Genomic DNA, 16,370 nt, shown 5'->3' with positions numbered 1-16,370 from the left:
CTAAACAAACATTCAACCTCATACTAGCTGCCCAGGTAAGTCAAAAATATTTTAGTGGGATAAACTGCTACAAATTTAGAAACAAACCTCAAATGAAAGTTTCAGAAAATCAGCAATACAACTAAACTAAACAAGTAAATCTATGTTGAAATACTGGGCAGAAACCAGAGACAAAGTTATAAAAATTCTAAAGAAATTAATATTTCTGCCATCCAGCTCAGTAAATTCAAAGAGAATAATACTCACATTCCAAAAGAAACCCCAAAGAGAATTTAATGTAAATGTGACCTGAATTGACCAATATATAAGACAGAAACAGAGGGTTCTATAAATAGCTCATCAAGTGATAGGTAAATCCAGCAGTAAAGTGACTAAAGTTACATTGTACAAAGGGGTCCACTTATGTTCATCATAGGTTGACCGCCTAGTCCCGACAGCATACATCTGATATCTATTATCAGTTACGTTATCTGTGACTTTTCATTTTGAAATTAAAAAACAACATAGCATTCAATGTCAAAAGCTAGAATCTTACATTTGTATCAAGGTCCTTATTTTAGGTATTCAAAGGCATAAAAGTCTGAGCAGTCTGAATCGTGTGAGTTACAATGTGCTTTGGCCAAGTCGGTATGCAACTGAAAAATTGAAATCTGCAGATAAGATCTCTAGCCATCAGGCTATTCTTCCCTTTGCCTATTTTTACATATGAATGGTGTGCAGTTCTAACGACGAGGTCCTACCAAGCACATATTGTCGAAAATATTCAATGAAATACCAGCTGCCAATAACTCTTTATCGGTTCTACAATATTATTTCTATGTTTTATTTAAGGTCCCACTACCACATTCAATGACCTTTATTTTAGCCATCTTAAATTTGACTGGGAACAACACCTATTGTACCATATGATGCATCAGTGTCGATATTATATAAAACTTTATCTCGAGGAATGGTAATCATGTCTGTACTAATAGAAGATTCTTTTAATTTTTTCATGTGCATTTTGGCACTTTTCTGTCCAAAGAAATTTGTTCATACTTTTGTGTAAGGTCTGTCAGACGTTTTACAATGTCTGAGAAATATTTAATGAACTTTCGATAATAACTTCCGCAACCAATTAGGAATCTTACTCCAATGACAGATTTTAGTACTGGCCAGTTCTATCAGGATTTGGCTTTGAGAGCCTTTTGGCCTTATCTTAGATAACAAGTCCAATCACAAGATCACAATTTTCTGGTTACAGTTTTAAAGCGGCATCTAGACAAGATCTAGTCTGTGTATATGCTCCTCAAAATTTCTACTAAATATAATTATCTCATCTAAGTACATCAGACAAATCAAATCTGCCATTGGAGACAACTTAATACTAGTTCTATTAGGTATTGGCATGTGGCTAGGCCATCATAAACACCGAATTACATTTTCTTAAATTCATACAGTCCATATTTAGTTATGAACCCTTTTTGGAAGTATAAAAAGCAATGACAGAAATTTGATGGTAACCACTGGTTGGATCAAAGTTGGAAACAAAAAACGTAGCCTGAAACACTATCGAAATAATCTTGTACACTTGCTAGAAAAAATGAGTCTGGAATAGTAAGTGAATTTGTGAATTTTAGCGTCGATTAGCAACACGTAAAAAAGTTTTAAAGCACTTGCCCAAGGCGAGCTTGACTTTTGTATCGTATTCTTATCATTTTGCATTTCGGGTTCAGTTTCAATCAGTGATATGTTTTGTTATTATTTTTTCTCTGCCGAACCAATGATGGAATCTTGGAATAATTTTATTTCATAGTCACATGGATTGAGTAAGCCAATTTTGTTTCTTACATTATTTCTTGTATCAACAAGGTATAAGCCATCATAAGAGAACTTTCTAATAATTAAGTGTGGGACTCAACCAAATAAGATTGGGGAAACTCATTTGGGTCAGTCTCCAATCTATCAATAAATACATAATATATGGCTTCACATTTGGGAGGTTAAAAAACTAGTTTGACTTTTTTTAACTTTCTCATTTTGACCCATTTGAATGCAAGGAATCATTATACCATTAAACGCATTTGTCTTCGTTTAATTTTATATTTGCCGGACCATTTTTCCCATTCATTCAAATATCAAGTCCCAGAAGAGAATACTATTTATTTTGCAACGACTAGTTCAAGGTTCAATGTCAGTTTGCCCTATTTAAGTTCCAAAACAGCTACCTAATATATTTGACTTTATCAAAACTGGTTTTAGTTTTTTATTAAAAACTTTGTTGGGAATAACAGTTCTAATAGCATCAGTATCGGCAGTAAATACAAAGTTCACACCTTGAATGCTACCTTAAGCCTACATTCTTTCACTATGGAAATATGTCTACCTATTAAATATAATACTAGTATTATTGAGATTTACCAATACTTCAAAATGCTGCTTTACAATGACTTAAGTTGCAAATCGACAAACTTAATATATGGATTAGAATGCAACTTATGCGGTCTAGTGTATATCGGTGAAACACAAGAACGATTAAACAAACGAATGAGTCGTCATCGTTCGGGAATTAATACCACGAAATTCTCGACAAATTTTCGACATTTTAATCAAAAAGACCATTGAAGTTCGTATTCTTGAAAAAAATTACTATCAAACAAACAGTCCCGTCTTAAGTAAAACCTATTGTAGGGAAAGAGAGGAATACTGGATACAAAGACTAGGTACTGCAATACTTACTGGTGTAATGACGACATCAAAAGCATAGGGAACCTTTCTAATCAATATAATAGGAGCATAAATGTGATGAATTAATTTGACAAAAATCCAAGACGGAAAAGGAGTCATGGTCATCGCCACTATACTTCACCTAAGATGCATGATGTCTCCATAGGTGATCTTCTTCCCTTCATGCAAAAAACCTCTTGGACTTCATTATAGGTCGTACTGTATTCTAAACCTCTCATTCTACTACACTCCTTTTACGAAACAAATCTCGACACTCCTGTTTCTGAACCTACCTCATCATTGTACATACTTGTTACCATCATTTTGCATATTTGTTTCCACAGACTCTCCAAACCAGTTTGTGTAAAAGTTAATATGAAGAAAAACTACCGTTTGTCAACAATGGTATAGATGCAATTAATTTAGCTAACATCCTCCATCACAAAAAACGTAACCAATGAAATTCGCTCATATTTCAAGTACAAATCAATAACGATTATTCCTATTCTTCAGCCTCATATCTTGACCTACACTTAGAAATCGATGGTAAAGGAAAACTATTGACCAAACTTTACGACAAACGTGATGGCTTTTCACTCAGAATTGTCAACTTTCCTTTCATCTGTGACAACATCCATTCGGAACGTGCGTATGGAGTGTTCATATCACAACTCATACGTTATGCCAGAGCTTGCCGAAACTACGCAGACTTTTTGTATCGTGCTAGAACCCGAAACAAATAGGCTCCTGGAATGTTCTTTTTTGCGGATGTCTGTTTTTCATGTCTAGTCTTTGTCCCTGGATTACATTTTTTTATTACCGGTAGAACTTTGATTCTCTTGATTACTCTTCTGTATATTTGGAAGATGATTTGGAATTATTTTTTTAGGTATAAGGAATCTCTACAAAGAACAAAATAGAACAAAGTTAACACATTATAGATCTGGTGGTATAGCCTTGGAATATGAACATTATTAAAGTAATTTCATTAAGCCTTTACAGACTTATTCTCAATTTGTGTTTTGGTTCCATGTTGATAGAAAACTTTTCAATGTGACAAAAATTTGATTTTTGGAATAGTTTATGTACCACAAGTTAATACTGCCTATGCATCGGACTATGCTATTTCTGAAATTGAAATACAAACCTTTAGTCAAACCACAAATAATATTGTCCTGGTTGGTGGCTTTAACAGTCGAACAGGAAACTATTTTGAATTTGAGTTTGAAAAAAAAAACATTCTATTCTTCTTCGGAGAAAGTTGTTTCTCAGAAATGAACTTTCTGAACCAAATGTTTCAAATATTTTAGATACTGTTGGAGTATTGAAGGTTAAAGAGTAATCAAGGGAACCAAGGTTATAGTGGTAATCAAAAGAATGTAATCCAGGGACAAAGACCAGACATGGAAAACGGACATACACAACAAAGAACATAAAGTAAATAAAATCATACATACAAAGTAACAAAAGTAAATGAGCAACTCGGACTCCACTAAAAACTAGGAGCATGGACCAGGTGCACCGGTAGGGTAAGGGTCCTCTGCTTTTCTAGAAACACCCGCCGAGTTGCTCATAAAAAGTCAAGTCCGAGGTAGACAAACGAGGGAAGGAAAACTATGACCCGTTGAATAAATCAGTTTTCATGGTGCTGATGGATACACCATAACGATCCACGAGTTCATGATTACGGCCATAAAACTTCTGTAGTGATGACTTCAATCTTGTAGCAACATAACTCTGTTCCAGAAGCCTATTTGTTAGAGTTCTAGCGCGATACAAAAAGTCTGCGTAGTAATGAAAATTAATCATTTTTTGCAAACTAAATAAAATGGTTATTTTAAATGGAAGAATGGGAAATGATAAAGTAGGTAACCCTACTAGTAGAAATAATAGTGTTATTGACTATGCAATTTGTCGTTATTGCTTTTTTTTTATATGAACTGAAGGACATAGTTTCTATCCTTGAACAAATCATTGACACTGTCTGCAAAAACGAAATAAATGAATTCTTTTACTTGACTCAGCAAAATCTACTTTTAGGACTTATTCATATAACCTATACAAATCAGATTTTGATATAATTACCATATATGATGCTGATACTGAGCAAAATATCATTTTAAATGGTATTATATCTCCTGTTTAAGTCCATAAAGCAATAAAAAAATGAAAATAACAAATCACTAGGTGAAGACAAAATCATAAATGATTACATTGCATCGACAGGTGACTTAATGATTGATATCTATGAAAACATTTTAATATATTAAAATTATATTTTTAATATTGTACTTAATAAAGGTATTTCACTCTACTCTTGGCTCATTGGAAATATCTTACCTATTTTAAAAACAAAGGAAGTAGTGCCGAAGCTAAACACTATTGACCTATCACATTACTAACATGTCTTGGAAAGGTATTTACATTTATCCTTAATGATAGATTAGGAGAATTTACCAAATATTTAGAGATTTTACATGAGAATCAAAGCGGTTTTAGGCAAGTATACTCGACAACTGATCATATTTTTAAATTATATGCTCTTTTGAATTATTTAGCGTTAAAAAAAGTTACATTGCACTTTTATTAATTTTGAAAAAGCGTTTTACTTTGTGCAAAGAAATTCACTTTTACATGAACTTGTCTTATATAATATTAATGGCAAATTCAAAATATGTATGATGATGTAACGTCACGAATTATTTACAACAGTGATGTTTCAAATATTCTTGCTTGTGATATTGGAGTCAGAAAATTTGTCATCCTTGCTCTTTGCATTATACTTAAATGGTCTCCAACTTTTCGCAAAAAAATGGCACAAAGTGTCTTGAATCAATATCTCATGATCTTGGAAATGAATTGTTTGTATTCCTAAAAATATCTCTATTATTATATGCAGATGACACTATTCTGCTAGAGGAATCTGACAAAGATTGCAAGATTTATTAAATAAATTTACAGAGTATTGTCACATATGGAAATTAAAGATTAATATTAACATAACTGAAGTCCTTATATTTTCAAAAGGATAAGTTTCAAAGAAATTCATAGTTTTATATTGAAGATGAAAAACTTAAAATTGTATCGAAATATAAATATCTTGGTATCTTTTTGCGAGAAGTTTTTCTTTCAACAAACTCGCAAATATCTGAGAGAGAAAAAATAAAAGCTGTGCATATTATTATTAGAAAAAGTAGGCACAACATGTAATCAATATGTTATCTGCCTATAGGCATTCAATAAAAAAATAAACACATTTTGCATTTAATAGTCAACGCCATTATTTATGGTTTACGGAGAACGTTTTTTTCTAATTTCTATCAAAATAAAGCTGCGTATGATTAATTTTTGGTGTAGGCTCCAGAAGATGATACTAGAATAGCAACCTTTTTCTTGAAATTATTGTACATCAATTTAATTAAATATAGTTCTGAAAAAAAAGATTATCTTTTATCGAAAAGATTTTTTGATGATTGTGGAATGTCAAATGTTTGGCAAGCTGTAGACGCATTTCCTTCAAAGTGGATAACATTAAGCATTGAACAACATTTTAAAGACTAATTTTGTAGAGTGGTTATCAAACATTAAAAATTCTCCAAAAGTATTATGCTATAGACTGTTTAAATCAGACTTAAAGCTTGCAAATTACTTATCAACGTTACATTTTAATCTTTTGTATATATTTTGTAGATTTAGATGTGGCAATTGCTTTCAACTCATACAGTCAGGAAGGTGACGAAACCTACCTCGTAACAAGATTGTTTGTAACCTTTGTGACTCTATGGATATCGGTGATGAATTTCACTATATTCTATCATGCATTTTTTCACAAAAGATAAATTAAAGTTATTGACAGAATATTGTCAAGACAATGTAAATATAAATAAATTTTGCAATTTATTTTCTATTTCTTCTACTGTAGAATTGCACAAATTGGGTAAATCATAAAAATAAAATCTGTAAAAGACATTCCCCAGGGCTGATAGTGTTAACTGTTTATACATTTAAGCTATGTTTGTTTTGTACCCTTACACATAAAATGAATTTGTTATGTTGTATATGTTAACATCTCTGTAACTATGTATTCACTTTATGAGAGTAAAGGTTCATTCACAGAGCTATTGTGACATATTAAATGTCCAGTTGTTTTTGTAAAAGCTAATGAATACGTGATCACTCATAAGTGGAAAATGTACATTAACAATTGCCTATTATTTGGTTTCTATAATGTGTCATATTATTATCACATATATGTATATGTTTAATTAAAGAATGAAGCATTTGGACCCGTTTTAAATGGCAATGATCTGTTAGGGTGTGTCTCATCATTTTGAAAGATTTTATCTTTTTTATGGTTTTTGCATAAAATTAAGAAACCAATGTACGTAGTGTGCTTTTCATATTTTTAATGACCGAATATTTATAGGTTATAACTAGTGTACAGTGCATACTTTGAAATGATATTTTTCAGCCCGCACATTTTGACCTACATGTATACCACAGGCTTGATGCAATGATAGATAATCACATCGATGACATATACATAAAGCACACAAACACAAGCAATATGAAATAGAAAGCTGATAATTCTTTAAGGGTAGTTTCTTTCTTCAATTTGAAAAATGAAAAAAAAAGAATAATTCAAGAAGTGGTTCTTTGAACCATTTACATGCAAATATTTATGAGCCAAATAGGGTCCATGTTAGCCCTAGTCAAATTACAGTATGTTAATCATGGTTGTTTAGGTTAACCTATAGCTACTACATCACATTAAACAATTACACTGAGTCACTCTAGGTATTGTTTTAATGTAATCTAGAGTGTTGAAATATTGGACCATACCATTTGTAAAAATAGAGGGTGATAATGTGCTTTATTGCAGGTCAACCACTCAACCTGTGAAAATTTTATTAAGAAACCTTCAACCCTCTATTTTGGCACATGTTGCTCTAAGATTTTGACTATAGAATGTCACCGGAGCAATGCAGATTTTCTAGTACTATCCTGTATTAATCCTTTACTGTGTGTTGATCACGAATATTTGGGTTTACTGACAGCTTTTTGTATCACTTCAACAAATTTCTGGTCATAGTAATTATATTTTTAGTTTTACAAAATTGTTTGATAAAACACATTGAAATGAGAACGAAAAAAACACTGTTGTTAATTTTTTTTTTCAGTACCAACCTTGTCATTAAACACATATTTGTTTTTGTTTTACTCAGAGATTATCTCAGTGAAACAATAATAGCAATATGTTTTGATTGATTGATTGATCGATAATTAGTGTTTAACGCCTGTGCAGCAACATTTCATCTATTTATAGGCGATGAACATGAAATGGATGATAAAATGAAGATGAAATGTTGGTGAAATGAAAGAGTAATCAAGGGAAACAAGGTTATAGCGGTAATCAAAAGAATGTATTCCAAGGACAAAGACCAGACATGGAAAACAGACATACACAACAAAGAACACAAAGTAACTAAAATCATACATACAAAGTAACAAAAGTAAATGAGCAACTCGGACTCCACTAAAAACTGGGAGCATGGACCAGGTGCACCAGTAGGGTAAGCGTCCTCTGCTTTTCTAGAAACATCTGCCGAGTTGCTCATAAAAAGTCAAATCCGGGGTAGACAAACGAGGAAAGGCAAACTATGAAAATTATACCATTTTTTGTATATATAAAAAGTTTTTTTTTAATTACCGAGAAAATTCATGGTTGTTAAATGTTCCAATCAACTTCAGGTCATTTCTTTGAAAATGGGAAAAAATAATCAAAATAAGCAATTAAGAATAAGGCATTTAATAACATATATTGTGCAATAATCTGGATTTAGTATGGACTTTAAAACCATAGCCGAAACCATGTGATTGACCTATCATTGACTAATGTCATTGAATGCATCTCATTTTTAATAAAAAGAGTAATCAAGGGAACAAAGGTTATAGCGGTAATCCAAAGAATGTAATCCAGGGACAAAGACCAGACATGGAAAACAGACATACACAACAAAGAATATAAAGTAACTAAAATAATACATACAAAGTAACAAAAACAAATGATCAACTCGGACAACAATCAATTCATCTACATGAGATAAAGAAGGACTTGTAGATTTAGGAATATGTAATGTCTTTTCATCCCATTGGGGTTGTTATCTCTTTAACATATACCCCATACTTATCCTCGTTATATTTTTGTCTGTAATTCACAGCTAAGGCGAAATAGCAACACATGCACCTGAATATACACCCAATAAGTCCTGTGTAATGCTAATTCCTGAGCTGTAATTTATGGCCTAATTAATAACAAGTCTATGGTACGGGTAACATTTACATACATGCAGTACATGATATACAGTAGGGGGATAAATATTCAGGACGGTGCTTCTGAATTGAAAATGTACTAGTCACATATTTTTAAACACAGTCAACGAACGATCGATGAACCTACATTCAAAGTTTTACGGTTGTCAACAATACACACTTTAACTTTAGAAGAAAGTAGTACTACATGTAGTTATATATGACAATAAATATTCCAGGAGACCAATGATTTAAACAATTGTTACTCACTGGGGTACAAACTTTGCCACAATAAATCGGGCAATCTTCCTTTGCTCCTAAAAGGAACCCTATTGTGCCAGTTTATTTCTGGAATTTCGTAGTTGAATTGTGCCAAAATAAATGTAAATTTGCAATTCAATATCATTATAATGATAAGTATCGAAATAATTTAATTCAACATATCTCGAAATATAAAAATATTTAAACATATGAAAATGGTGAACATTGACTCTTCTCCTTTCATCCAGAGTTGGGACCCGTGAGTTATCCTGACCGAATTAATGTTCATTTAAAAGATTTTTCAATACTAGATCCAATACAAGGTAAATCTATTTAAGTGTAGATTACATCTTTTTGGCATTTTTGGGACATATTCTTAACCTCTCTTTTATTTTCATATTTTTTATGAAATATTTGATATCACTACCTTTTACAGGTAGACTGACACAATTAGTGCCAGTCTTTTTAAGCGCAATTCAACTACGGGGGAAATATGTTGGGACAATTAAACTAGTTTTTATCCAATTGGCGCAAAAGTTGAATCGTATAACGCGCAATGTACACTTTCATTAAACTTCAACGCGTAGACACTTGGTAACCAATATGTATTGTACAAAATAGTATGTTCAGTGTACACCAGGTATGGATTGTACATATAGATTCCACCGTAGTGTTTCGAAAAGTAGAATGGGTGAATCTTATTACACGTATGTACAATACAGTTTAATGCATATCATATAAATTGTAGCTATAACCAGAGGTATGACGAGCTTTAGAGCTTTAGTTTCCCTACATGTGTAAAGGCGATTTTGAAATATTGCTAATACTATAAACAATTAAGGATTTTTACTGTAATGTTAGAATATACTAGTATACCTTTGTCATCATCTCATCTGTAAAAGCTTCTTGTACTTAACAGGAACGCACTTTTTTACACTATACACACCCGGATTATCAAAACCATAAGGGAACGAACATCTACTGCAATATTGGACAGGTAAATCCTGTCACCTGTTCTGTGTGAGCCATAAAACAATTAATTTTTTTTATAATTACACATGTACCTCAGGGGGATTCTATTCGTCACCTGACCTGTGTAGTGTCGTATGTAAACTTAACCGGGATTTTGAAAGTGGGTTCTAAAAGGGGGATGGGGGTCTGGAAAAAGGGGTGTGTCATAGTCTAATATTTGCTCATTTTCACCAGAATTTTGCATGAAATTATCCACATCAATCCTATTATATCATTTTTAATACTTCATTTTTGGATATAACAACCAAAGGATTTTGATAGGCTATTATAAAAGTCCTTGTATATAATTATATTTACTGAAAGGATCTGCTTACTAGTGAATGAGGTTTTTTTTTCTTTTAATTTATATAAGGTTTTTATAATTTTACTAGTGAATTAAAACCGTACATGTAACAGGGGGTTATAATTAATTACAGGTCTATGCGTGTAACTGTCACCAATGATTTTACAGTCCATTCTTAATTTACATTACAAAACCGAATTACTGCAGCCCGTGAAGTTGTCTTGCATGGAAGTTATTTTCTGATATGGTACCATCCTATGGACGAACGGAATGCCAGCATCTTACATTAGATCTGGGTATTAAAATGTACACGTACTATGATTAATCAAGACAAAGTCCCAAGAAAGTGCAGTTTCATTCGCTAGCCCAAGGATTTATATTATATATAGCATTAGCCTAAATTTAACTCTTTCGCTAGCCTATGAAATAAGTTTTTGTACAACTATTTACTACGTTACTGGAATGCTGATCTTACGCGTTCCTGCATCGATAAAACAACAATTGTTATACGAAAGGATAATTACAGAGAAAACCTCGGATATGTATTGTCAGTGGCGAAACGGGGTGGCGAAATCATGCATGACACAAGACGCATTAGTATACGGTTCATTCCCCGCTATGACCTCGTCCCTGTAGCGAGATAAGTGTTGCTGCTGCAGTCGTTCAGAAGCAAACGAATTCAACACAGTAATGAATGCATACGTCAAGTTCCGACTACAGTAAGTTAGGAGTTGTACTGCTCCAGAAAATCTGATTTGCTCTGACTACTCTGCTCCTGAAACAGTGTCCTTCTTTCCATGAACTCGTGGATCGTTATGGTGTATCCATCAGCACCATGAAAACTAATTTATTCAACGGGTCATAGTTTTCCTTTCCTCGTTTGTCTACCCCGGACTTGACTTTTTATGAGCAATTCGGCGGGTGTTTCTAGAAAAGCAGAGGACGCTTACCCTACCGGTGCACCTGGTCCATGCTCCCAGTTTTTAGTGGAGTCCGAGTTGCTCATTTACTTTTGTTACTTTGTATGTATGATTTTAGTTACTTTATGTTCTTTGTTGTGTATGTCTGTTTTCCATTTCTGGTCTTTGTCCCTGGATTACATTCTTTTAATTACCGCTATAACCTTGGTTCCCTTATAAAAAGTCAAACATTCTTGCAGAGGAAGCTCTCCTTCACAAGATTCAATTTCTTCAGGGTTTGGATTTGTGACGAAGAGGTTATCATTTAAAATATTATTTGTATGTATCGTTCAGTGTTTAAATTGTTAAGTAAGCCGATGTCAATGACCAGTATGGAGATTTTTTTTCTATTCCAAGTTCCAAGTTACAAAAGTATCTAATATTTTTTTCTCCTTCTTCATTGGTCTAGTAATAATTCCTTTTATTATTTTCTCACGAAGAGCTTAAAGTTCTTTCTGCAGCTTTTCTATTTCTAACCTCTCACTGCCCAACTCCTTAGTTTCTTAAAGATTCATATAGTGTGTAAAGCGTTTATCTATTTCATCAGTTTCTCTCTTAACGTATGAGGAAAAGCAAATGGCTACACCTCTAATTTTAATTGTCTGGATTTCCAATTAAAGCTGGGCATCAATGGCACACTCCTTATCAGGGTTTTTAACCTCAGCTGAGTCATACTCAATTAAACATCTTTTATAAATTGTTTTACCTTCTCAATTAAAGCAACATCTTAACAAATTACTATTAAATTTCAATCCACTTTTAATGTGGATCAGGTGGCTGCGGCCACACAGTGTTTCCATTGAAAACCTATAGGTAAACACATTTTAGCCTTCATCTTTGCTTTTACAATGTACTTAGCCTATGGGGTCCAAATGAAAGGGACACATTATTCACGGGATAAAAGTTATGCTTGATTAAACAAGTTGTCTGCCAGAGGTTACATAAGCTTCTGATTGTTCAATTTTGAAGATTCACAGTTGACATACTCCAAAATAATTGAAATATAATTCTTGATCCCATAGCAACCAATTTTACCGCAAAAATTTCAAAATTGTACGATTTGACTGAAATTTGGTTTTTAGTGTAAAATGACAAGCCAAGTCAAAATTTTTGAGGTTCAGAGATGATGCTTGGGTCACTGTTGCCATGGTGACTAATTTACCTGCTTTCATTCCAAAATGTTTTGATTTCCATGAAATTAGATTCTTAGTATAAAAATGATACACAGGTCTGAATTTCTATAATTTAAGACAATTCAAAAGCCGTTGTTGCTATGGAAACGAATTTTCCAACCAAAATTTCAAAATATTTTGATTTGAATAAAACTAGGTTTTAATGATGAGAATGATATGCCGAGTCCAAATTTTGATGTTTTGAGATGATTCTTAAAGAGCTGTTGTTATAGTACTCCCACCAGAATTTTAAAATACTTCAATTAGGATGAAAGTTAGTTTTTAGAGAGGAGATGATGTACCCAATCTAAATTTTTGCAGTTTAGAAACTGTTTGGAATCATAGATGAGACAGGTTTTGGGAATTCGTTATGATCCTTCAGATCATAATCGACTCTTGTTTGAAAAGTGGGATACACCCCCACCCCCTTTCGGTTTATGTTCCAATTCTATTAGCTTAAATATTTAAAGCAATAGCTCCACAATATTAAAATATTATCTTTATGAATTTGAAGCATTGCACAGCCATGATGGATCTTACTAAGTAGCAGTTTTTTTTTATAAAAATCGGACAGGAGGTGATTCAAGCATGTCAAAACCCACAAAGTTCAGTTTTAATTCCTTGTTCATTCTTGATTTGGTTGGTTTTAGTGGGGTGTTAAGGTGTAGTTTCCTCCAAAGTACAGATGTAAATGCATAAAGGACTATTGTCACATAAAAAATAAATTGCATATGTACACCAAAAAAGCATCATCTGATCCATGGGTTTATCTTGTTTTTTCTACACCATGATTCACTTTACCATAGGCAGTGGCTGAATTTTATATGGTCTGGTACTTAATAATTGATGATTTATAATTTAGGGAAAATTGAAGAACCTCTGTAGTTTACACATCATTTTATTTGATAAAATAAATCTTCTATCTGCCTCAAATGCCAATATTCTGCTACCAGCATCTGAAAAAAAGTTACAATACACATTTACATAACAATAGAATCTTAACAAAGTTGGCAATAATTAAAAACCAATCATGGATCAAGTTGTCATGAAGTAACAAGTGAACTTTCTCAGTGTTGCTTAAATAGATTCATCCACTATCATATATGCAGGTGGACATGTACAAAACTCTCACAAGAAATACAAATATACATTTGTACATTGGAGAGAGGGAAACAACTTTGAAGGAACTTTTTCTGATTTTTGAACAGGTTATATAAATTAAACCTGGTTTGTGGCAGTTTACACTTATAAACCATAAAGCCTTATTAAAAGTGCAGGTAATGTACATGTAAAACGTATGAACATGTAGTTTATTTTATTAGCTGTACATCTGTAACTGGTTGATGGAACTATTTTGTTTATTGTACATGTACAAGTATCATTACAATATGAGCAAAAGTCTCCTTTGAAAGTTCTGCGTCTGAAGTTTTTTTTTAAGTGTCAGATAAATGGCTGAGTAATTTCTATAAGTACATCTACTCTACAAAAATATCAATCATACATGTATATATTGCACATTTGGATATGCTGTAGAGGCGTTTCAAGGAGTAATCAACAGCATTAGAATCAAATACACAAATGTACGATGCATCATGCCTAACTTACATGTACAGTGTAACTATAAAATTTATTAAAATTTATTAAAATTTACAGACCAACAGACCACAGGTTCAGACAAGTTCACGTTTTACACATGTACATGTAATCTACTTACATAGAAAGAACTAACAGCATGTGCATATACATCTGTACATGTACATATTATATGGTCAGCTGACATTCAAAGGTCCTCATCAAACACATTGCACAACTTCTAATAAATGAGCATCAAAACAACATGTGTATCATTAGTACCATGTTCTCAACAATCTGTCATGACTTTTGGTGGCGCACTGAAATGAGAAGGTAAAGGAAGTCTACATTACAATGAAACTTAAAAAAAAATGACAAAACTGGTGCAAAAATATCTGACATGCATTAAGACATTTGGTTTCTGAGCTACAATGTAATAGAACAGCCTTTGATACATACATGTACATTGTATGATGTGCTAGTGCAGATGTATAGTTGGAATACATGTAGAAATGTACATACATGTATGTACATTGAACATGTAGCATGTGTACATATACATGTAGCTAAGATTAAACTTGAAATACACAAGAATTTACTGAGTTCATTAAATGTCTTTGAAGTGTAATGTGTATCACAAAAAGAATCCTACTTTTGTTGTATGTTCTGACCCCCACGAGACATATTTGTATTGACACATCAATACCCAACTTCCAAGTGAAAAAAGAAGGAGGAGTGTATGGTAATAAGAAATTACCAGACTTTCTGAAAGGGTGCTGATTGACTTGAGTCTTAGGGGGCTCACACTAATTACTTTCAGTTTGTAGCATAAGAGGGTCCATCTACATATACCCCATCTCCTGGATCTTCACATGACATTCAGACTGCAGAATAGACAGCTAATCATTCATATTTTTTTTTATTTTATGGAAATGACAATACTGCTGCCTTGAAACACATGATTTATTCTAATCCCTTTCGAGATTCAATGTGACACAAAAGCAAAAGAGCAACTCGGACAGCACGAGAAACTGGGATTATGGACCAGGTGGTGCACCGGTAGGGTATGCATCCTCTGCTTTTCTTGTAACAAAATATTAAAAAAATCAAATTATATTGTAAGATAAATTAGACCATAAAGGACTGGGGTGATCATGTTTTAAAATCAGGGACTATATGAGAATAATAATATAAAAGTCCTTGATAGAAATAAAATATCTGTTTCTGGAGTAGTCCTTTATTATGTTATGCATATGAAAGTGACAGACTAGAGCTTAAACTGGCTTTATACATGTACATGCATCAAGAGTGAATCTTGGGTACATGTACATGTATGTCATGGATGGATAGGTAATTTTGATGAATTGACGAAAATAATTCATCAGTGGACTTAACAATGTCATATTTTAAAAAAAGGATAATTGTTTTTGGCACCCTTTTACTCTAATTTCTGAAAATTGGTGACAAAAAATGGCAACTGGCGATTTTTCTGGCGACAGAAGCTACAGCAGCCCCTGCTGGAAGCCACTGCTGCAAAATCAGAAAATAGCTCCCAACACTGAACCTCAAAAGGGACCAGATTTATTCCTACAAATCATGTATGGTAAAAATGAACATGCACATGTAGCTTAGCCTTAGGAAAAGCAACCAGGAAACATATTATATGCACAAACACACACACATATATACATGTGAAATATTTAATGCTTTATCACACTCGTGAGAGTGTAGTGCTAGTAGCTAATACCTTGAACGTAGTCCCGGGAACCAGGATAACCAAAAGCCGAACGTTATGCGTGGAATGACAATTTGTAAGCTCGGCACATTCCAAACCCCGGAGTTACAAATTTAGACATTCCAATCCCCGGTACAAATTGATAGATATTCCATTCCCCGAAATTACAAATTTGGAGGCCGAAGTTATATTTTTTTTTGTTTTAACTTGAAAGTTAGAATTGAAATAAATAACTTCGGGGTGGATTTGTAAAATGTTCGAGGAAATGAAAAAAGAAGGGAATGTAAGAAAAATAACTTCGGGGATGCTTTTGTTCGATATTTTGTAATTTTCTACGT

The sequence above is a fragment of the Perna viridis genome, chromosome 9, assembly GCF_037379345.1.
Source record: "Perna viridis isolate PV_CMFRI_1.1 ecotype Kerala chromosome 9, ASM3737934v1, whole genome shotgun sequence".
Lineage (NCBI taxonomy): Eukaryota > Metazoa > Mollusca > Bivalvia > Mytilida > Mytilidae > Perna > Perna viridis.
This window is presented reverse-complemented; position numbering follows the sequence as displayed.